This window comes from Amblyomma maculatum, unplaced genomic scaffold, assembly GCF_055883805.1.
Source record: "Amblyomma maculatum isolate TAMU_Amacu unplaced genomic scaffold, ASM5588380v1 scaffold_20, whole genome shotgun sequence".
NCBI lineage: Eukaryota > Metazoa > Arthropoda > Arachnida > Ixodida > Ixodidae > Amblyomma > Amblyomma maculatum.
This window is the reverse complement of record NW_028146745.1, coordinates 2,389,879-2,414,282: the sequence shown is the minus strand read 5'-3', so window position 1 is coordinate 2,414,282 and position 24,404 is coordinate 2,389,879. Positions and strand designations below refer to the sequence as shown.

Genomic DNA, 24,404 nt, shown 5'->3' with positions numbered 1-24,404 from the left:
ACTTTGTTAGCATAATTGCAGCCCCACAGTTCACTTCTATGAAGTAGACTTTCTGCTCTTGCCTCGGTAGTGCGAACAGCACGACTATGCAAATAATATAGCGTCCTAATAATATAGTAATAATAATAATTATATAGTGACTGTGAAGCAAAGAAAAGGGTCAACCGGCATGTGAAATGATTGAGTTTGATCAGGCCATATTTCAAGTTAGGGGCACAGATTTGTGATTTCAACACCCTAGAGGCATCACCTACCTGTATAGCAGAATTACGAGGTAATTTAAAAGCAGACATTAATGTGTTATTATGAAGGTCAAGCCAACCTAATGACATACTTGCGGTAACAAGCTGACAATTTTTTTCTAAACTGAACTTCAAGGAATAGGAGAAACAGTGCAAGTGGGAATTGTTTAAGAAAGCATAAGATCAATGAATGAACTAATGGCACACTACAGTTTCGAAACAGTTTCAAAATTTCTTCTTGCATTCATAACCAAGTGCTTGCTTATTCATCCTGCATCGCAAGTTAATGGATAGCTCCACTTTTGCAAACATCGTGAAATCGGTAAGCTTGGGTAACTACAAGTGGTTAATACTATTAGCAGCTGTCAGTTGTTTGGCATAACTTAGTTTTCCAATGATACTCTCACGATGCACTGTTTTTTTTTTTTTTCCCCAAAAGTTGCCAGCAGGCAGGTAGTGGATTGCCAGACTTGTCAAGTATGATCGCAACCATGCAAAACAGCTTTCACAATGTTTCAGATTTTAGTAAGCGCTTAAGGCTCAATTTCCAACTTGGACCCACACAAGTGTGGCCTAAACGGTCAGCAGTTTTGATCTTCATTGCCCACCATGCACACTTGCTGCTGTTGCCCTGGGCACAGAGTTGAATACACGAACATTACAAACCAGTGAAGCTACAAAGGAATCGTTTTGATGCTGAACTTTTTTTTTTTTCCGCCTTCAAGTAACCACTTCCGTGAAGTAATTCTACGTCAATAAGATATGTAGCTATATATAATTACGTACACTGCCTCCCGGCAGCGAATACAAAATTTCAAACGTACCAATGGGTTTTTTTTTTAATTTTTTTCTAAACAGTAGGTGCGATCTTCGCCGCTCCAAGCCCAAATTCCGAACACAGCTTCATGCACTTTCTTCCAGACGAGACAGCCACTCGAGGAAAGCTTCGAAATGGCTGTTTCCGCTTCACTGTGCCCTCCCCACATACAATTGCTGCGTGCCAATCTACAAACACAGGCGTTTCTCGCTTCGTTTTATGGATGAGTGACGCACTTGGCCCATCGTACACGACACGCACACAGGCACGTAGAAACACGGCTTATTTATTTACAAACACGGGGGTTCCTCGCATCGGCTTATTAATGAATGGCACGCTTGTGGCCGATCGTACGAAACGTGCGCTCGCGCGCTGAAACACGGATTATCTACAAACACAGATGCTTTTCGCGTGGCTAGCGTGGCATGCTTGAGGCTGATCGTACTACACGACTATAGCCTCATTTGACACGACATGCACACGCGCACGTACACAGCTTGTCACACGCCATGAAGCTTCTTGGTGTTCCGACGGCAAGGCAGGTTGCTTCAGTTGTCACTTGCGACGTTGCACTCAGAGTATCACAAACGTTTACACATTTTATACGGGTGCGATCAAAAATCAGCTGACCGGGGATTGCCAAACCCACCGTAACAAGATTATCCCTCTCAAAGCGCGCCGTCTGTAGCTTGCAGTTTAGTTCATAATTTTACCGCTGTCGGTTAGCGCTGCATACCATACACTAAAATAAAAGAAACAGAGTGAGAAATAGTAATTGTTTCTAATTTTGAACCCATTAGCTTTTAAATAATGTTAAAATATTGAGTGGTGTCGAAAAGGCGTAATATTATAAATAGTAAGCCATTGGAGAAGTTAATAAATAAAAAAAGATGAGTGAGTAAGAGACACTTAACGGCCACTTGGCGAACCGGTCACGAAAAATGTGGTCGAAAAATGGGCTTGCGACGTAGGTGGGCGCAACGGCCGCGGCAGCCGCGATACAGCTTTGCTGTTTGGAAATACACTGCTCGTAAGCTTGTATGCTTGTAAGATGTACGGTTGAATCTGAAGATGGCCACTTTTCCCGGGCGCACGTCCAGCGTCTTCGGAGCAAAGTAACGACGTAAGGACGAGCGCGGTGCTGTCGTCACTAGCAAAGCCGGTGAGTATTTTGCCCGTTGGTTTGATTTTCCGCTCGCATTCCATTCTTGCTGGGCTCTAGGGTACTGGACGCAAAAATGAAAGAGCGAATCTGACACAGCGCATTGTACAAATGTGGAAATTACAGACTTTGGATCGCGCGTCGCGGAGTGAAATGCACGTGCAATTTCTCGAGCGACCGTTGTGGGCTACATTGAATGAGCAGGGATTGATTTTGACAGCGTATGAAGAATAAAAACGGAGAGGGCCACAGCTAGTTTACAGCGCGTATCTATTTATGCAGGAACATGAGTTGTTGCTTCGGGCTTCTTGAAAGACCCCCAGTGAGCGATTCTGAACACCGCGTTGACGATAGCCACATATAAGCCCCAAACGCGTACAACTCGGCGGCTTGTGAGGGCTCGTACTGAGAAGCAGCGTGCTAAATTCGACTCGATATAAGGTGAGGACGAAATATTTTGTCAGGACGTGAACTCATTTTCTTTATTTTGAAGGAATGGTGAGTCGGCTACCTCCGCAATGATTTTATGAAAGCGGTAGGTTTTCAATACAACTGCAGCTGGCACCAGCTGGCACTTGGTAACCGCGGTTACCAGAACTTTGTGTTTTATTTACTGCTAACATATTTCAGAATTCGTATGTTTATAATTGGAAAAATTATCCTAATAATCGTAGTAATTTCATTCATAGTATGCACCTTAGCATTGGCACGTGGCTGTGTACTATAAACTGACGGGTGCACTCTCGTGGTAATGATTTGTTGCTACACTACGTATATATTTATTTGCAAACACTGAAACATGGAATTCTGGGCTATGGGCAGGTTTACACGAGGCATTATACGTAGAAAATAACGGTAGGTGAGAAAAAGGATTATGACAAAGGCCTGAACCAAATGGCACAAAATTTAATTATGCATTCACCTTTGGAGATTAATTTATTTTAAGACTGTGCCAAACTAACATTAGTGTAGTGTGCTGGTTCCAGTTAACAAACTATTAGATTTTGCTAATCTCAAGAAAGTGGCATTTAGAGCGTAGAAAACTACTTAAGCAACTGCGGTAAGGTCTCGACAAATGCCTGGCACATACAGGGTGGCTGCACAGTTTAAAAGATCACTGAACAGGGGTAGAAGGGGAGCCTCAGATCTTAACCCAAGCCAACGTTTCGACAAGTGGATTTGTCTTCGTCTAGCTGCCCAAATGAAGACAAGTCCTCTTTATAGAACTGTGGCTCGACTTGCAAACTGAGGCATCCTCTCAACCTTCGTTCAGTGCTCTGGCACATACAGGGATACAAAAGAAAAAATTTACAGTTCAGAGTTTAATGCGGGGAAACAAGTTTAAGGCCATGCGGCACATTAGTAGTACGCCACGCAGCAGCCTGAAAATGTCTTGTAATAACCTCTGTGTGAATGTGAAATTTGAATTTCCTTGTAGGGAGCCAGTACTAATGCGTTTAACTATCTTGCTTGAGGTTAATTTTCTTTATCGACCCAGCACGTTGTCTCTCTGCCATACTGATATTGCTGCAGGACTAGAAAAACTTTATTGCCATATGAAATATACCTTTAGGTGCAGCTATTGCCTTGTTTAGTCTTATTTCATCTGACATAAAGGCAAAAAAATGCACCAATTTTACCATACATCTTCATGCAGGTGTTAAAACTTGGCATCTGATGGAGTCCGTCTCCCAAGCTTCATAGCTGGATCTTTGTGTAACAAAGACTGCAGGCATGGTTCATGCTGGAAGCTGCACTTTCCAGCCATTCAAGGTCTGCACTGCATGGATGCTACTTTCATTTCTGGGCACATCACTACTCCAGTCTGTAACATGGTACAGTGCCAGCTGACCTGACAGTGCTGTTTTGCTGGGTCATTGTTATTTGTACAGGTGTGTTATTGTGAGCCTCAATTGCATCATGTATGTTTACTGGATTAATATAGACATACTCATGTTACTTTTGTTAGGGCCATCAGCATGCTTAACCCGAATGCTCAACAGCGTGCCCTAAACTGACGCAGGCATTGCAAAGTGTTGGCCACTGAAGCTGAGACAAGGCCTCAGCATATTTGTGGTGGCTGACGACAGCTGGAGTGCAGTTTGATACAAGTTGTTTTCGACTTTCTGAGGGAGTGTACTCTTGACAAGGCTGTAACGCTGCAACTGCATTTTGCTCGTGTCTGCAGCCGAACATGTTACAGTTTGCTTATCTAGTCAACCTTACATGCTGTGTGTGACTGCTCGTGCTCCCTTTTTTTTTTTTCCTGCTTGAAACAAAGTTTAGGAAAGGAGGAGCGAATGTGGATTCATGGTGTTTATAAAGTTGAATGACAAATACATATTCTGGCTACAGTTCAGCTTTTTGAGGCCAAACTTCTTTATTCTCAGGTTCATGACTTCATGAGCTTTGATTCTAAACCTGAAATGTGCATGAGCAGTCACACATCATGTCAAATTTAAGCAAACTTCGTGTTTTCTGTGTGCGCATGTAATTTTCTTAGTGTGTAATTTTCATCTGAATACTCAGTACACTACAGAATGCTTGCACGTTTGGTGTTTTTCATGTAAGTTATTTATTGAAACTGAGGGGAAATAGTCTCTTCCCGAATAGTACATATCAAAGGTGAAACTATAGCCTAACAGAAAAACACACTCACATGGAAGGCAACAAGACACAAGGTTGACCAACAACTCATCCTTATTCCAGGGTGCAGACGAATATAAATGTGAAAGGGAGAGGGAATGTGGGGCATTATTAACACAAAAAAATGACGTGCGTGAGATTAAAAGCTAAAACCAATGTGAGGAAACGCGGCTGAAACACAAGCGCCGCGATAACAAAAGGGGGGGCGGTGGGTGGAACGGTGATGGCTGGAGACACCAATGAGAGCCAACTTAGTCAAGCACTAGGGTGCTAAAAACTTGTACAACTGTCCGAGGTATTTCTTCTTTTCGACGAGTGCCACAAGACAGTGCTGATGAAGATCCCCGTAGTCATTAATTGCCACCGCTTCCAGCGCTGCCTGCATTCACTGCACATTCTTGTTGTGGGCTCCCAATGCTTGCAGTGTTGAGACAAATGCCCCCCTCCCGAGAAGCATTGTTGGAATACCTTGCGTGCTTCTTTGCTCGTTCATTATAGCACCTACCAATCTGTTTTACGTACACTTTACCACACTAGATGGGAAACCTGAAGCCAACACCACTTCACAACCACGCATATCGCACCTGGGCACCTTTTCAATATTATTAACCTTTGAGCACATTAAAACGCTTAGGGGGGCATACATCTCAGCACTGCAAGCATTGCAAGCCCACAGGATCTGCCCACTGGTGCACGAGCTGACCTGCTTGGCTAGGAAGAGCACCCAGGTAACTCAAAACGTGCTGGAAGCAGTGGCAATTAATGACTATTAGCATGGCCTCTGTGGCACCTACTGAAGAAGAGCAGAAATGTCTTGGACAGTCCTACAAGTTTTTAGTGCCCTAGTGTTTGACTAAGTTGGTTTTCTTGTTTGTGCTTCTAGCCGCCCCAACCTCTTCCCCCCCCCCCTTTTTTTTTTGTTGTCGTCGCTTGTGTTTAGCCACATTTCTTCACGCATTGGTTTTAGATTTAATCTCTTCCAGGTTGGCCTTTTACAGCACCCATGTTCATACATTTTCTTCTTTATATTCTGCTCTTATCCTGCGGCATTGACTTCATTTATTTCATTGTGACAACTGAGTGCATTTTTCGTGTTAACGCCCTTCACTTCTTTATCCTCTTCCTTTTGCTTTCATATTCTTGTGCATCCTTGAACAAAGATTAGTTGTTAGTCAGCCTCATGTACTTTCGTATTCCTTGTGTCTTTTTCTGTTAGGCTATAGCTTCAACTTTGACATGAAACAACTAGCTCAGATCTAGATCATCCTGGAGTAGTAAATGTTCTGGCTAAAGATTTCATAATACTCAGATATTTCGAGCTGAGTTTTTAAAAGCTTAAAGATGACACCTTGAACTGAAAAAAAAAATACTAAATCGATAATGAATGATTTTGCAGTGACAAGTTCTTCATGCATAATATAGAAGTACAGCTCATATACATTTTTTTTTTCAGAAATTTTAAAGGTTTGTATTATTTTTATGGACACTTAACTCCCTGACAACTTTCTTGTGTTTGACAGCGAAGGCTACACAAGAAAGGGAATGAGTCCAGCCTTTGTCTCCATGCCACTGACAGTGGGTTGTTCAGGGGAGAGGTGATGAGGGGAGGTTGAAAGGATGGTGCGGGTCTTTTGCTGTCCCGACAGTATGGGGGCAAAAGCCTATTTCTTTCCCTTTCTTGTGTAGCCTTCACTGCATAGCCACTGAGTTTTCCATGAATACAGTCGTACAGTAGTCAGAAAAATTCAAAAGGCTATCACATGATAGGATCTTTAACCCCTAGATAAGAAAATGGCTTTTGACTGTAGTAAATGCTGCAAATTATAAAAAAAACATTGAGAGGGTCAAGCATCCAGATGCATTCAACATGGAATGGCCATAAAGAAAGGATGTATTATTATTGTGGTTACTGCACTGTTCTGTCAGAATAATCTCGGGTTCTTCCTGTATGCATTGTAAGTGCACATTATTAGCTATGCCTATAGAAAAGCTGATACAAACCCACTGTGCATGGCATTTTCAAGCTATTAAGTTTTCTGTATCATTCTTGCAATGTGCCTGAGAGCCACCTTTATAACTGCAGGTGTGGTTATGGCTGGGCTGCTTGTGCCACTCAACACCGATTTGGTCCTGGAAATTGCTGGAACACCTTGGATGCGTGAAAGAGCTGCTGTCCAGAGCCTAACTGCGGAAGCCTGTTGCTACATTGCAGGCTCAACTACCATGGAGCACACCATGCCATTTTAGTCGACATATTCAAAAGTAAGTGAACTTTCCCAGTAGAAATTCTATTATACTGAATATATTTTCAGTATTTTAGGATATGTACTTAGTACTTAGATCATCTTAGCATGAGCCACTTTGGTGCTTTAAACCCCATGAACCAAGCAAGGCTGAATTTGAGAAAGATGGCTTCAGAGTATGAAAGAGCACTGAAGAAGGGTAGAGGAGAAGCCTCAGTTCGCAAGCTGAGCCAGTGTTGTGACAAGGGGACTTGTCCTTGTCTGGGTAGCACCATCATAACTAGCAGGGTTTAAATGCACTTTTGCCTCAGAAGAACGAAAGTTAGGGAGGGAGAAGAAAGAAGCAAGGCAAGGAGTGAGAGAATGTTTCCTCGGGGTATGAATTTATGAGCCTGGAACCGGTGAACCCTGTGACCTGAAAACGAAAATAAAAAGTGGCAGTAGCAGAAAAAGGTATAATTCAAGGTAGATAATGACTCAGCATTTAAAGCAGGTTTAAGGGGTACTCAACTTCTGACTTTTTTTTTGGGGGGGGGGGGGGGGGGGAGGTTTTCGTAGTCCGATTTGAGCGAAGGACCTGCAGATGCTCCCTTCGTCTGATGCGTGCATATGAGTGCATTGAGACAATTCAGTAAAAGCTTGGTAGGGTAGTAAAGGAAACAAAAAGATAGTGTGGCTAGATATTGTTAATTTTCGAAAGGAGCAAGAGAAAGTCACTGCTTGCAATGGAAGTCGGCATCGCAGTGTAGTAGCGCAGTCCCGAGTCCCATCGTTCCGTGCGGTGTGCGCCACCAGCAACGACAGGCATTGGCATTGCCATTGCATGACACATCTCCAGGGATTGTTGCCTCATGCTGTTGCGCCTGTATGCGCAAAAGCATCGCTGCCGCTCGGCGATGCCTCCGCTCGCCACTTCGCTGTAAGCGGGTCAAGCTCTTCGTGCACTTCGAGTCATGCGGCTTAAAATGAATGCATTTTGGTCGGGACCGAAAGATATTTCGAATAAAACGATATCGTTATAACGAGGGATTACTGTAGTGCAAATATCTCGAAAGGAAAATTAGAATTCCTTACATACATTCCCTCTGCACTATAGTTAGTAGGGACAACATCCCCATAAAGCATTAATTGTACAGTTTATTCTCAGCATGTGTAAAATCCACTACCTCCCCCCCCCCCCCCCCCTTCTTCAGACAACAGCAAAGCTGCAAGTGTTTTTCTAAACACGTTTCCTTGTCACCACTGCTTTGGCTCCACTTGAATCCTTTTCTTCAGATAATGTCTCGCTAGGCAGGTGTAGTCTACTCTGATTTGCTTTTTTTTTCTATTGCCCTCTTCTGGAAAGCTCAGTATTCCCTTGTGGCCATATATCTTGTTAGATCTCTTTACGATGCCTGTCTGTATCCTTTCAAGAAACAGGTGTCATAATCCAACCTGCTTCAGGTGGTTATCTTGTAGCTTATCCTGCTGCTGCCACTCTTTATTTTCGTTTTAGGTCACCTTGTCACAGGTTGCAGGCTCATAGAAATTGATACCCAAGGAAATATTCTTTCACTTCTAGCCCTGCTTCAAGCTTGCATCTGTACAAGACATGGCAGAACAGAATTTGTCAAGGTACATGGGTGCCTTCAAACGTTATTAGCACTGTCTTGGTCTTTCTCATCATGCAAGTGGAAAGGATCGTCGCATGCCGCGGTTGAAGAGTTTATAAATGTTCGGTTTCCGAAAGACCTTTCCCAGTTTCGTGAATTACGTCCCGGTACGAATTCACGGGGGCCATCATGCAAGATTGGATGATATGAGTTTTGGCTTGAATGAATAACGAGGTAACTGCTGCTACCTTTTGCGCAGTGAATTCGTTGGTGCTCTTCAGAAGGATGACATTCTGGTGGTACTTGATTTTCAGAGTTCTTTCTAGCCCTCCCTCTTCCCTACCTGGCTTTTGTACAGAAGCAAAGGTGCATTTAAACCCTGCAGTAATGATTGAACTGCCCAGATGAGAAGTTCTCTTGTCAAAATATTGGCTCAGCTTGCAAACTCCAACTTGCCCTAGACCCTTCTTCACAGCTCTTTTATAAACCAACCAGCCTACTTACTTTAGCTTGCATAGCCATATACTATAAAAAAAGATGTTCTCTCTGTCAAGCAACAATAAATTGTGGATTGAGGTGAAGATGTTTCTGACATAGACTGCTGCACCACTGTCAGGCTAAGTTAATGTACACCTTTTGACCCTATGCAGTATTTTTGAACATCAGCTTCTGCCTAGTGCATGATATGGAATTTTGTAGGCTGTGCACTAGCCTTAACTTTGCATAATTTTGAGTGTCTGCTGCAATAGTCTAATGTGACTAGTGGTGGTGATCCACTTGGTCTGAAGCAGCCTGAGTTGTAATGACACACCTTGCATTGACCAAGGGGCGGCACCTAATGTCTGCTGGCTGTCTTGCCCGTGTGTGCAAACTGTTCAGCTATGGTATACAAAAGCACATAGAAAGTTCTGTTAAATTAAAACAAACATGGAATGCATGTTTGAAATGAACAATACCAAATAAAGAGGCAGAAGTGAACTGTTTTGTGACTATATTTCAGCAACCCTTTGGCCTTCAGTTATGACCAATACAATAGTTAAGCAATTAAACATACTTATGCAAAAAATATGGTTCACTGCATTTTCTACCTGTTATATCACGAGATGTAAGTTTGGTTTGGCTCTTTAGGTTTAATGTCCCAAAGTGGCTAAGGCTATGAGAGACACCATAGTGGCGGGTTCAGGAAATTTCGACCACCTGGGGCTCTTTAATGTGCACTGATATCGGACAGCACAGGGGCACCTTGCTTTTTCCATCCATCAAGAAGCGGCTGCTATGGCCCAGAAATAAATATAAAGTGCTAACCGCATGAGTGACACTTCACGGCGGTGGGCTGAAGGCGCGCTTCTTTGGGGAAAGGCCGCGGCGCTGTTCTAGATCAGCCGTCGTCAAACTGTTCTCTCTCATTCCTTCCGCGCGTGGCTCGAAAAACGTTGCGCATCAAATTGCCGAGGGTGGTGCGATAGTCTTTGGGGAAGGACCAGTGAAATTGGAGTTCGATGTACGATGCAGCTTCCCTATACTTTTGCATGGAGTTTTCAAGGGGATATTCCACAAGTTTGATGGAACCATAATTCGAATTATCCTGGTTCAGCTCTAGTCATTATCTGCGAGTACTTGCCAAATCTACCCTATCCCATCATATTTTTCGTTATTCTCCTTTCGTTGTCTAGATCTGTTCTTACTGCCTGTCCTAAGTATATATATTCTTGCTACTTTTAGTACTTCGCTACCTATTGGTAAACTGCTATTCCTTCCCGAGGCTGTTAAACATTACTGCAGTGGGTTTTTTTTGCAGTGGGTTAAAATGTTAAGCATGGAGGTTGAAAGCAAAATGCAGTTTCTCAAAGCGAAATAAACTCAGGACTACAGAAATTGAGAGCTTGTTCGAGAGGTAGAAAGCGAGAGAGTGTTTACAGTTTACCAGGTTCGTTGACGCCGGCATTTTTGAAACTCGAAACTTGGGCTGCACTGCTGGCTGGGCATCTATGCAAAGCATCTACCAAGTGAGCTGCGCAGTGCTGCGAGGAGCCAAATTCTTTCAGCAGCATGCACACCGGTGCCAGCATGTTGCCTCTCCCCCATCTCCTCTGCAGGCCATGGTGTGGCTTATCAAGTGCATGCCTTTTAGAGGCTAAGTTATAGCCTTGACTCAAATTTGTGTGACCTGCTATCGAAACGTCTCCCCCCCCATCTAAAGGGGTCCAATGGCTGAAAACCACTGTTCTAACATGCACAGTGCTACAGGGCTGTGTCAAAATGGAACTGCCATGTTTCATTTTGCTATTTTTGTGTACTACCACTTGCATAGCCATATGCAAGATCTATTTGTGTATGGCATGGGCTGATGAAGGAGAATTGAAAAGATACATGTGTTTTCTTTTTTTCAGATTGTCTGATGCAGTACATAGCAAAACATCCGAAAACAGATGTGCCTGATGAAGTACAAATTCAGTCATGCCGTCAACATCTGCGGCGCTTCTTCATTGAGGCCAGCCGGCAAGGACATCGCAGGAAAATCTCAGTTGCCGATGATTCCAATAAAGCTGGAATCTGAGCTCGACTTTCTATATGCTGCTTATTCAGTGCGTGCTTCAGTAGGTGAGCCATTTCTGCTGCTACCTGGATGCACAGAAGCTGTAAGCTTGCATGCTCAGTATATCACTTAGCAGGTTAGCAAATACAGCATCGGCTCCTTAGCCATCAGGGAAAATAGGGGCACTACCAGCATTCTGTATTTTCTTCACCAATGAACTGTAACTATATGTGGTACACAAGATGACACACCATTCAGTGTGCTGTACCAAGGCCGGTCTCGAGGGAGAGCGCGCTTCTCTTCTCTTACGGCCTCACCTAGTGGGGTCTGTTTTGACCTCCCGCCGCACCTCGGTGGGGTCGCCACCGCCCCACTGCTGTGCCTCTGCTAAAGCCGTTCATGCGCAAGGGAAACGCACTCGCTCTTTGTCCAGCCCGCGTCAGATGCAACCGGCAGGTCCTGACATTTCACTCCTTTGGTTTATACAAAGATGCCATAATCAGCGTCTAAGATTTATCATGTACGAGGAATAAAATATAGTCAACACCCCTTGTCCTTCAACGAAGGACAAGCGGTGTTGACTATAATTCTTGTCCTCGTAGAAGAGTGTACATGAGGCTGCTTCTTTAGCTAGTTTCAAGATAGTGCAAGCGTCACACCCGAAGTCACTGATTAACTTATCAATGTATTCATCGAAGTAAGCTAAACCTGAATATGTGACAGTGGGTAATGGGATGACAGGAGATGCCACCACAATTCCTTCATTTCTTCGGTTACTGATTGCGGCCAAGCAGAAATGATTTCTTCGGCATTGACGAAAGCTGCCTTGATTTTGCTCCAAGATAAAACTTCCGTCTTGACAACGTGGTCAAGTGCCGCTGTTACGGCCCTTGCGTCTAGCATCTCGTTCTTTCCGCACATTAGCCTTGCTTTCCCTAAGAGAGCCTCAATGGGGTCGCTATTGAGTTTCCTGGTGAGGGCGGAGCCGACACCATTCCCCAGGAGGTATTCTAAAACTTGTACAGTAGACTCGTGATGAACAGAATTCCTTGAAACATTTCCTCAGTGAAAGTTCCCTTCTTTAATGCTTTAGAAGTTTCTTGGGTGCTTTATAAGCAAGTGAACTCGTTTGTCAGCCACTGCAATTGAGTATCACCAGCTGCGTCATTTATTAGCCTCTTTTTACCGCTTACAGCACAAGTGGGGTCATGAATATCAAACCATTCCTTTGTTTTTATAAGCATAATATGTAAAATTTCTTTAAAACAGCATTTTAAAATAATGTTTAAATACAACACATTTCCTAATATATAAATTATAATAACATTAAAAACTCAACCTTAGAGTCTACTTTGACTGTTATGCTAATACTTTATATCATGCAAGCATTATGCAACTCACATTATATTTTTATGAAATTATTTCCATCTTCGGTGCTATATATGGATGGTTTTGCATCTAGCGCTGAAAGACGGTTTTGCTGTTGCAGAGGAGTTGCTGTAATGTTAGCCTTGAAGAAGCTTCAATGTGATCACTGCTGATTTTTTTTTTTTTTGCATTTTTGTGCAGGCTTGGAAAAAATTCGGATTGAAATGGGCAAAAGTAGCTAACATGCCGCAATGTATGTCATATATGCTTCCGAGCGTCCGCTGAGCGACAGTGTTTTTTTATATAATGACTGTTCTCGTGTATAGTACACTGACGATAGTACACTGACGACATGCCGCTGCAGCATCTATTCCGTGTTCTTTCATTTTGGGCTGCACTCACCACGAAACCCGCGAGCGACAACATGAAACCAGGCAGAAGCCACCCGGCACCGCTGAAGCAGGTACGGAGTGAACAGTGAGCAGGTCGCGTGCCTTGCAGCGGTGGAGAGCGTAACTCGAGGAAAAACGTTCCCATTGCTCCCGCGGCTATTGAGGATGCCGGAAGAAAGAGCGCACTCTCTCCCTCGAGACCGGCCATGGCTGTACATACCTACCTTGCTATCCGCCATGCACACCATAACGACCATGTAGTACACCATAACGACCATGCGCACCATAATGACCATGCACACCATAATGACCATGCACACCATAACAACCATGCCCACCATAACAACCATGCCCACCATAACGACCATGCACACCATAACAACCATGCCCACCATAACGACCATATGCCCACTACCATAATCCACCATGATCATGGTTCCATCATAACCACCATGAGAAAAATTTCCGACAGGGAGGTTTTACAATTAAAATTTGCCATTGCAAATCGCATAAAAAAACTGTGGCGCTATCTAGCGGAGAAACATTATTACATTCGCTGTAGTACCCTACGTGACCACGTGTTATCAAAATATGGGTGATTTTCGGAAGTGCACAGTATTCTTTTTTCTTCTAGGTTTGCTTATCATAATTTATTATATTTTGCGCTCTCTCCACTGCGTCCTTAAAAAGAAACCATCCCTCCTTTCGTTCGTTCATTCATTCATTCATTCATTCATTCATTCATTCATTCATTCATCATCATCATCACCACCAGCCTGATTATACCCACTGCAGGGTGAAGTGCCCTCCCACATTTCTCCACTTAACCCGGTTCTGTGCTTGCTGCATCCAATTGACCCCTGCGAACTTCTTAATCTCATCCGCCCACCTAACTTTCTGCCGCCCCCTGCTACGCTTTCCTTTCCTTGGAATCCAGTTTGTTACTCAGCGACCATCCGTTATCCTCTCTTCGCACTACATGTCCTGCCCATGTCCATTTCTTCTTAATTTCCACTAGAATGTAGGTAACATGAGTTAATTCTCTGACCCACACTACACGCTTTCTATCTCTTAATGTTCAGTTCAGTTCAGTCGTTCAGTCGTGTCCGACTCTTCGTGACCCTATGGACCATGTCACGCCACGCTTTCCGGCCTCTCACTATCTTCCTAACATCACATAACTTCATCTGCAGTGCCTCGAAGATGCCATCTAACCATCACGTTCGCTGCCTACCCCTTCTCCGGCAACCCTCAACCTTTCCCAACATCAAATCTTTCTCCAGCGACTCCTCTCTTCTCATCAGATGACCAAAGTAGCTGAGCTTTAACTTTAGAATTTGACCCTCCAATGAGCAGTCAGGGTTTATGGTCGACAATATCGACTGATTTGATCTTCTGGCAGTCCAAGGAACTCTCAAGTCTTCGCCAGCATCACAATTCAAACGCGTCAATTCTTCGGTGGTCAGCCTTTTTCACTGTGAAACTAAAGGAAGAGGACTTTTCTAAATGGCTCACCGACAACGCCAAGAGCGGGAGCCTGCTCCGGTTCCTCACGGAAAACCATTTACATGAGTTTATATAATATGCCTTACGGCAAGTTTGCGTACAAAAAAAAAAACTCTCGCATCCATACATCACAACTGGAAAGACCATAGCACGAGTTATACGGATCTTGGTTGGCAGACTAATGTCTCTGCTCTTTACTAGGCGGACAAGGCTAACCATTGCTCTCTTTCCCAGAAGCAGGCGTCTCCTAATTTCATGGCTGCAGTCTCCTTCCGCGGTAATCTTGGAGCCCAAGAAGAGAAAATATGTCACAGTTTCCACTTCTTGTCCATTGATGCTCCAGGACTTGATAGGGCAAGACGCCATGATCTTTGTCTTTTTAATGTTTAGTTTAAGCCCAAACTTCTTACTCTCTTCTTGTACGCGCATCAGAAGTATCTTGAGTTCCACTTCACGTTCTGCCATTAAAGTGGTATCATCCGCATATCTAAGGTTGTTGATACGTTTTCCAGCAATCTTCCCTCCAGCTGAAGACTCGTCCAGACCGGCCTTCCTCATGATGCACTCTGCATATAGGTTAAATAGGCAGGGCGACAGTATGCAGCCTTGCCTCACTCCTTTTTCAATCGGAAACCAATCAGTAAGACCATGCCCAGTTCTGACTGTGGCCTCTTGTCCTTCATACAGGTTCCTGAGGAGACAGATGAGGTGAATTGGAGCTCCCATCTCTTGGAGAGCTTGCCACAATCTGCTGTGATCTACGCAGTCAAATGCTTTCGCATAATCAATAAAGCAGAAGTAGATGGGTTTCTGGAATTCTGTTGCTTTTTCCATGATCCAGCGAAGGTTGGCAATTCGGTCTCTAGTTCCTCTGCCCTTGCGAAACCCAGCTTGCACGTCCGGAAGCTCCCGATCCACATACTGCTGCAGCCTTCCTTGGTGTATTTTCAACATCACCTTGCTAGCATGGGAGATAAGCGAAATCGTGCGGTAGTTGGAACAATTTTTGGCACTGCCTTTCTTTGGAATGGGGATGTAAACCGACCTCCTCCAATCCTATGGCCACTGCAGGGTTGTCCAAATCTTCTGACATAATGTATGCAGAATGTTAACAGCGTCATGGTTGAGGTTTTGAAGCAATTCAGCTGGAATGCCATCAATTCCGCTAGCTTTGTTCTTAGCAAGGCTGGCTAAGGCCCATTCAACTTCACTCTTCAGGATGCCCGGCTCGAGATCAGTAATCACAACCGTCTTATGTGGGGTTTGCACATTCGGGTCCTTCTTGTACAGTTATTCTGTGTATTCCTGCCACCTCTTCTTTATCTCTGAGGCTTTAGTGAGGTCCTTGCCTCGTTTGTCCTTTATCACGCCCAGCGTAGCACAGAGGCTTCCTTTGATATCTTTGATTGTCTTATACAGAGCTCTTGTGTTCCTTAATTGGCTGTTGTCCTCAACTGCTTGGCACTGTATGTTCAGGAAGGCATTCTTATCTCTCCTTGCTATTTTCTGAAAATCCGCATTGAGAACCTTGTATCTTTCTCTTTCCCCCATAACTTTTGCCATCATCCTTTCCTCAGCTATTTACCAAGCCTCTTCAGAAAACCAGTTTGCTTTCTTGCATTTCTTTTGCTTTGGAACTACCTTAGTAGCAACTTCTTGTATTATATCACGAACATCAGTCCACATCGCTTCGGGCTCTCTGTCTTCTAGATCTAATTCTTGAAATCGATTCCTCACTTCCACAACATATTCTAATGGAATTTGATCCAGATCATACCTGATAGGCCTTCTAGTTTTCTGCGTTTTCTTCAATCGCAGCTTAATTTTGGCAACAAGAAGCTGATGCTCGGTGCCACAATCGGCCCCAGGACTTGTTTTTACTGCTTGTATAGCGCTTCTTCATCTCTGCCGGCAAAGAATATAATCGATCTAATTCCTGTACAGACCGTCCGGTGAAGTTCATGTGTACAGGCGCCGCTTGTGCTGTTGAAAATGAGTATTCGCTATGGTCAAGTTGTTTTCTTGACAAAACTCTACTAGCCTCTGCCCAGCTTCATTTGGCTCGCCAAGACCGAACTTGCCTATAATTCCGGATATTTCTTCACTCCCAACCTTAGCATTCCAGTCTCCTATGAGAAAAACGACGTCTGACGATGGGGTGCGATCTAAAAGGCACTGTAGGTCCGCATAAAATCTTTCAACGTCAGCTTCTTCAGCAGTAGTGGTCGGTGCATAGACTTGGATAACTTTTATGTTATAAGGGTGACCTTGGATCCGAAGTGAAATCATTCGGTCGTTTTTGGGGTTGTACCCTAGCACTGCTTTGCCCATTCTTCTGTTTACTATGAGCGACCCCATTCCTTCTCTTGGATTCGTGCCCACAGTAAAGGACGTAATGGTCGCCGGAGTTAAATTCTCCCATTCCGGTCCACTTGAGCTCGCTGATACCCAAGATATCAATGTTCAATCTGTTCATTTCTCGCTTGACGACATCCAGTTTACCTTGCGTCATAGATCTTACATTCCATGTTGCTATGTGATATATCTACTTGCAACATCGGACTTTCCGGTCGCTTCCCGACACATCCGCAACTGAGCGTCCTTTTGGTTTTAGCCCAGCCGCTTCATTCGTCCTGGAGCTACCAGGAATTGCCCTTTGTTCATCCCCAGTAACATGTGGGACGCCTTCCAACCTGGGGGGCTCATATTCCGGCGCCATATCTTTAATGGTATTGTGACTGGCCATAGGGTTTTCTTGGCAGGAAATACTGGAGTGGGTTGCCATTATCTACTCCAGTGAATCACATTTTGTCAGAACTCTCTGCTGTGACCTGTCTATCTTGAGTGGCCCTACACAGCAGAGCTCACGACTTCATCGAGTTTCGCAAGCCCCTCCGCCGCGACAAGGCAGTGATCCATGAAGGGGATCCCTTAATGTTACCCATACCCTTTTTCGTTCCATAACCCTATGGGTTGTCCTCAACTTAAGTAGAACCCGTTTGGTTAGCCTCCACGTTTCAGCCCCATAGGTGAGTACAGGCAAGATGCAACTCTTGTATACCTTCCTCTTGAGCGATACCGGTAAGCTGCTAGCCATAATCTGCGAGTGCTTGCAAAATGCGCTCCATCGCAATGTTATTCTTGTTATTTCTTTTTCATGGTCCAGATCTGCGGTAACTTCCTGTCCTAAGTAGACATACTCGCCTACTGCTTCCAGTATTTCGCTACCTAATGTAAACTGCTTTTTCTTCCCGAGGCTGTTGAACATTACCTTAGTCTTCTGCATATTGATTTTCAAGCCTACCTTTCTACTTTTCCTGTCTAGGTCATCAATCATTATTTGCAGTTCATCCCCCGAGTTTCTTAGCAAGGCAATGTCATCAGCAAATCGCAGATTACTGAGGTATTCTCCATCTACCCTTATTCCTAACTGCTCCGATTCCAAGTCTCCGAATGCTTCCTCTAAACAAGCTGTGAATAGTACTGGGGAGATTGTGTCTCCTTGCCTAACACCTTTCTTTATGGGAATTTTGATACTTTCTTTATGCAGAACTATGGTTGCTGTGCAGCCACTATATATATCTTCCAGCACTATATATATCTGCATCACCGCCGAGGTTTCAACTGTGTCAAATGCTTTTTCGTAATCAATGAATACTACGTATATGGGCTGGTTATATTCTGAGCATTTTTCTATCACCTGATTGATGGTATGGATATGATAGATAGTAGAGTACCGTTTCCGAAACCATGCTTGATCCTTTGGTTGATTGCAGTCTAAGGTTGCCCTCATTCTATTAGCTATTACCTCAGTAAATACCTTATACGTAACAGACAGTAAGCTGATTGGTCTGTAATTTTTAAGGTCCTTAGAGTCCCCTTTCTTATGAATGAGGATAATGTTTGCATTGTTCCATGGTTCCGGTACCGTCGATGACACCAGGCACTGCGTATACAGGGTGGCCAGTTTTTCTAGCACGATATCCCCGCCGTCCTTCAGCAACTCTGTAGTTTTCTGATCCTCTCCAGCTGATTTCCCCCTTTTCATTGTTTCTAGTTCTTTCTTTACCTCGTCCTTCGTCACTGGTGGAACGTCTGACTGTTTTTCACCTACCGCCAATCTCATTACGGTCCTGACTACTTGGGCTACTGTAGAGATCTGTATAGAACTCCTCGGCTACTTTGACTATCTTGTCCATGTTAGTGATGACGCTGCCCGCCTTGTCCCTTATCGCATACATCTGGTTTTTGCCTATGCTCAATTTCTTCTTTACCGCTTCAAGGCTTCCCCCGTGCTTTACAGCATGCTCAATTTTTTCCATGTTACACTTTCTTATATCGGCCACCTTGCGCTTAATGATTAGCTTCGATATCTCGGCCAATTTGATCTGGTCTGTTGGATTGGAAGCTTTCATACTCTGGGGTTTCTTAATCACATCTTTCGTCTCCTTATACAGCTTACCGGTATCCTTTCTAACTATAATACCGCCTACTTCTACCGCGCACTCTGTACTGATATCTCTGAAATTATTGTTCTTAGCTTCTAGGGTATGTCACCATCCTCGGTTAGAGCTGAATATCTAATCTGTAGCGAGATGCTGATCTCTTCTGCCCTCCCCCTCACAGCTAATTCGTTGATGGGTTTCTTTCTTACTAATCTGTTGCATTTCTTCGTCAGATTTAGGCTAATTCGAAGCCTCACCATCCTGTGGTCACTGCATCGAACTTTCCCGATTACCTCTACAGCTTGCATAATGGCAGGGGTTGAACACATTATGAAGTCGATTTCATTTTTAATCTCCCCGTTAGGACTTTTGCATGCCCATTTCCGGTTCTTCCGTTTGCTGGAGAAGGTATTCATGATTCGTAAGTTATTGCGCTCTGCAAACACAACTAGTAACTCCCTAGCACTGACCATGACCCACAGAAGTTTGGAAACCGCCGAACAAGGCTATGACGTCTTCTGGGAGCGTCTTGGTTCTGATGCAGAACGACAGCGAGCGTGATCGGCAAACGGCGACGGCAATAAGCGCAACGGTGAAGTGAGGATCAGTGGGAACACATTGAAAAGAGCCTGCGGATCGAAAAATGAAGTTAACAAGCGTTGAGGTGCCGGCTAGTTGGTTATACATTTTGGAATAACAGCACGAAGGACGAGGACAAAGATCAGAAGGACACAAACACAGCGCTGACCATGACCCACAGAAGGTTGGAAACCGCCGAACAAGGCTATGACGTCTTCTGGGAGCGTCTTGGTTCTGATGCAGAACGACAGCGAGCGTGATCGGCAAAGGCGATCACGCTCGCCGTTTGTTTGTGTTTGTGTCCTTCTGATCTTCGTCCTCGTCCTTCGCGCTATTATTCCAAAATGTATAACCAACTAGCCGGCACCTCAACGCTTGTTAACTTCATTTTTCGATCCGCAGGCTCTTTTCAATGTGTTCCCACTGATCCTCACTTCACCGTTGCGCTTATTGCCGTCGCCGTTTGCCGATCACGCTCGCTGTCGTTCTGCATCAGAACCAAGACGCTTCCAGAAGACGTCATAGCCTTGTTCGGCGGTTTCCAACCTTCTGTGGGTCATGGTCAGCGCTGTGTTTGAGTCCTTCTGATCTTCGTCCTCGTCCTTCGCGCTGTTATTCCAAAATGTATAACCAACTAGCCGGCACCTCAACGCTTGTTAACTTCATTTTTCGATCCGCAGGCTCTCTTCAATGTGTTCCCACTGATCCTCACTTCACCGTTGCGCTTATTGCCGTCGCCGTTTGCCGATCACGCTCGCTGTCGTTCTGCATCAGAACCAAGACGCTCCCAGAAGACGTCATAGCCTTGTTCGGCGGTTTCCAACCTTCTGTGGGTCATGGTCAGCGCGGTGTTCGTGTCCTTCTGATCTTCGTCCTCGTCCTTCGCGCTGTTATTTCAAAATGTATAACCAACTAGCCGGCACCTCAACGCTTGTTAACTTCATTTTTCGATCCGCAGGCTCTTTTCAATGTGTTCCCACTGATCCTCACTTCACCGTTGCGCTTATTGCCGTCGCCGTTTGCCGTTCACGCTCGCTGTCGTTCTGCATCAGAACCAAGACGCTCCCAGAAGACGTCATGGCCTTGTTCGGCGGTTTCCAACCTTCTGTGGGTCATGGTCAGCGCTGTGTTTCTGTCCTTCTGATCTTCGTCCTCGTCCTTCGCGCTGTTATTCCAAAATGTATAACACACTAGCCGGCACCTCAACGCTTAGTAACTCCCCCCTGCTATTCCTAGAACCAATGCCATAGTCACCTACTGCCTTGTCTCCTGCCTGCTTTTTCCCTACCTTGGCATTGAAGTCGCTCATTAGTACAGTATTCTGCGTCTGTACGTTTCGCACTGCCGACTCTACATCTTCGTAGAAGCTTTCAGCTGCCTGGTCATCATAACTACATGCAGGTGCATAGGCCTGTACAACCTTCAGTTTATACCGCTTATTAAGCCTAATTTCGATGCCTGTAACCCTCTCATTATTACTATAGAATTCATCTATATTACCAGCTATATACTTATTGACAAAGAAATCTACTCCTAGTTGTCGCCTCTATGGTAAACCTCGATAACACAGTACAAGCCCATTCTTCAGCACAGTATATGCCTCATTCGGCCTCCTAACCTCACTAAGCCCTATGACATCAAATTTCATGCCCTCTAGTTCCTCTAACAGCACTGCTAAACTAGCTTCACTAGCTAGGGTTCTAGCATTAAACGTTGCCAGGGTCAGTTTCCAATGGCGGCCTGTCCAGCGGAGCCAGGTATTCTTAGCACCCTCTGCTGCGTCACAGGTCACACCGCTGCCGTGGTCAGTTGTTCCGCAGCCGCTGGTGACTGAGAGCCGGGGTTTTGTGGAGCTTATCATGAGAGGTGGCGGCCAATTGCTGCACCAGGGTGGCCACCTCCTGTTCTGGTGTGGGAGTTCGTTGCCGGAGGTGTTCACCGGCATCAGGTCGCACCCCAAACCTGTTTATGCAATTCCATCGACACGCGGATTTTTTTTTCATCCGGTGGAGAATTGCGCGGCACCGGGATGTGAACCCCGCTCCTCTTGCATGCAAGGCGGATGTTCTACCGCTACGCCACCGCTGCGCCCATTCATTCATTCATTCATTCATTCATTCATTCATAAACCTTTATTCGTGAGGGTGAACTGAGGCCTGGAGGGGAAGAGGGTTGTCTTGGCTTTGGTTTGGGGGCTGTCTAGTCTTCGTAAGTCTGAATGTGGTGAGCAAATGTGTAGCGGGCTCGGAGGTTAGCCGTGCCAGGACAGGTCCAGATCAATTGCTGCCTTTGAACGAAGTCAGCAGGGCAGTTGGGGTAGCTGATCTTCTGAGTGAGTGCCCTGTGATTTAAAATTTGGGCAAGACGAGAGAGGCCGAAGGAGATCAGAGGAGTAATATCGGGACAAGGTCCCGCAACAAACCCCTCCACTCATATTTAAACCGCGGGATGACAGTGTCCGGTATGATAAAGGAAACGGGTCAACAGTAAGGCTGATCCGAGTTAGACGGGACCACATCAAGGCTATGCCGGCGGTCTTCCTCTAGCTGCGCGCCAGCGGCCTCATGGGCCGTCCTGTTCCCGGTTCCTTGTGTGTGATGTCTAGGTGTCCGATGACTCCGTACCGAGACTTGTGAGGTCTCTCGCAGGTAGCGGCACCACTGTTTGATGCGGTGTTGCACTGATGTCTTGTAAGAACGGGCTTGCAGGCCTATTATAGCCTCTTGACTGGCGGTTTAGATGTGGATGAAACGATCTGTTCCTTTGGTGGAATGTCGAAGGGCCTTGTCGATGGCCGTAACTCGAATTCAGTTGCCGACCAGTACCTGCGACCACTGTGGCTAGTAGCGTGCAGCTGTGAACCCTCCTTGTAGTAGGTAGAGTTGCAAACATGATGCCGGTGTCATCATCATGATATAGGGCGGCGTCAGAATAAATGCGGAGACCGATGTGCTGGTCTTGTGTATCAGTTATGTGGCGTTGTCGGCGATCTCTTCCTGGCCCTTTGGTATCGGTTGGAAGGGGTTGTGGATCCGTTACCAATGTTTCCGTCCATGGTGCTGTAAGGTTCATTCATTCATTCATTCAATCATAAACCTTTAATTATGAGGATGACTTGAGGACTAGAGGGGAAGGGGGTGGGTTAGGTGAGGTTGAGGGCGCCAGACTCCGACATGAAGTCTAGCAGGGCACTAAGCTTGCGCTTGGCGTTCGTATTGGGTGATGTAAGGTGGTAAAATATGTGCATGCTTCCCGGTTTTGTCACTAGATGGAGGCACATTGTTTGGAGTTTTGTGAATGAAGCGATGATGGTGCCTGCTAAAACTTTCGTCGACGAGGAGTACGTTAATGTTACGTAAAGCCTTGAGTATGAAACTAAAAAGGACATTACTCTAAGCAAAACAGGTCTAATAACTGCTTTGCGGAGCGAAATTTGTCTGTTTTCGGCGCATCTTGTTGACCACCAGTCGTCATCGCTGGCGCTGCGCATGGTTTCAAGCATCGGATACGCAAAAATGGGCGCATGCCCTGATCGACAAGAACTCGGTAAACATTTTTTGCAGCATTACTACAAAAACCGCTACGGATTCGAATATTTTGGACAACAATCTTTCCATTAAGCCGACAAATATTAAAATCTAAATTCTAGTGTTTTGTCTCTTTAAACAACTACGAAAGGGCCCCCTACAAATAATTATCGCAGAAATGTGACTCTGATACCGTAGTTCTATTCTGTATTACACAAATTCAGAAAAACAGGAAATGAAACGAGGGTCTATATTTTTTTTCCTGGGCCCAAAAGAGCCTTCCGACCACGAAACTTTCGACACCAAACGTGAGCACGACGGCGTGACGAGGCACTATCCTTGTCCCGTAGATTGTGAAAAAGTAGGTGTGTTCCATTTCCCTGCCGCTCGGAACAACCTCAATGAAGCAAACAACAGGTTTCTGAATAAGATTTCAAGAATATTGTTACGTTAGGCGATGCATGCGCTGATATGCGCATAAGAAGGAAAAAGAAGAATCTGAGTAGTTTTGGGCGAAGACGACAGCGTTCGAGCAGTGTCGACTGATGCCTGCAGGAAAGGCCTCTTCTGTGAAAGCCTTGTCTCCCGTCTCCGCTCTCTGAAACCTCTAGCTGAACTACCCCCGTAACATCTTGGTGGAGGCGCTTTCGATCCCCTTGCCACAGCTCCTCGTATTTCTGCGCTTGAAACCTGGATTTATGCAGTGGACGCCATCTCCCCGAGCTCACCCCACCGATTGCCACAGTAAGCATGGCATCCCAGGACGCATCACCAGCTACGAAAACTCCAGCTGCCGCCATGGTCTTAACCAAATTCCGCCATCCGCTCATTTTTAATGGCGAAGACAAGACGGATGTTGAAGATTGGCTCCATGAATACGAAAGGTGCAGCAAGAACAACCGGTGGGATGCTAGCATAATGCTTGCCAACATCATCTTCTACCTATCGGGAACGGCGAAAACCTGGTTTGCCAACCACGAATAGGAGATGCCTTCTTGGGACATCTGCAAACAAAACCTTTAGGACTTGTTCGGCAAGCCGATTGGGCGAGCTCCAGCAGCAAAAAAAAGACCTGGCTACTCGTGCTCAATCGTCAACCGAATCATACCTCGCCTACATACAGGACGTCCTCACCCTGTGTCGAAAGGTGAACACCTCTATTACCGAAGATGATGAAATGGGCCATATACTTAAGTGTATCGCTGATGATGCATTGAACATACTTCTCTGCAAAGACTTCTGTACGATGGACTCAGTCCTACAAGTCTGTCGCCGTTTCGAACAGGCGAAGCAGCGCCGCATTGTCCATCGGTTTGAGCGCCTTCCCAACACGGCGACTACATCCTCAT

General features: G+C 45.2%; 1 long non-coding RNA gene across 2 annotated transcripts; it reads left to right on the top strand.

Annotated features, from left to right (window-relative positions):
- Positions 1-1,091: 1,091 nt before the first annotated feature.
- Positions 1,092-11,265, top strand: LOC146171524 (uncharacterized). 2 transcript variants are annotated; one of them, XR_014702856.1, is made up of 4 exons: positions 1,092-2,221; positions 3,879-4,113; positions 6,951-7,129; positions 11,093-11,265. It is a non-coding gene; the product is annotated as an uncharacterized LOC146171524 (long non-coding RNA). The 2 variants fall into 2 exon arrangements; XR_014702855.1 differs by having other exon boundaries at positions 1,934-2,221; positions 3,879-3,994.
- The last annotated feature ends 13,139 nt before the right edge of the window (positions 11,266-24,404 follow it).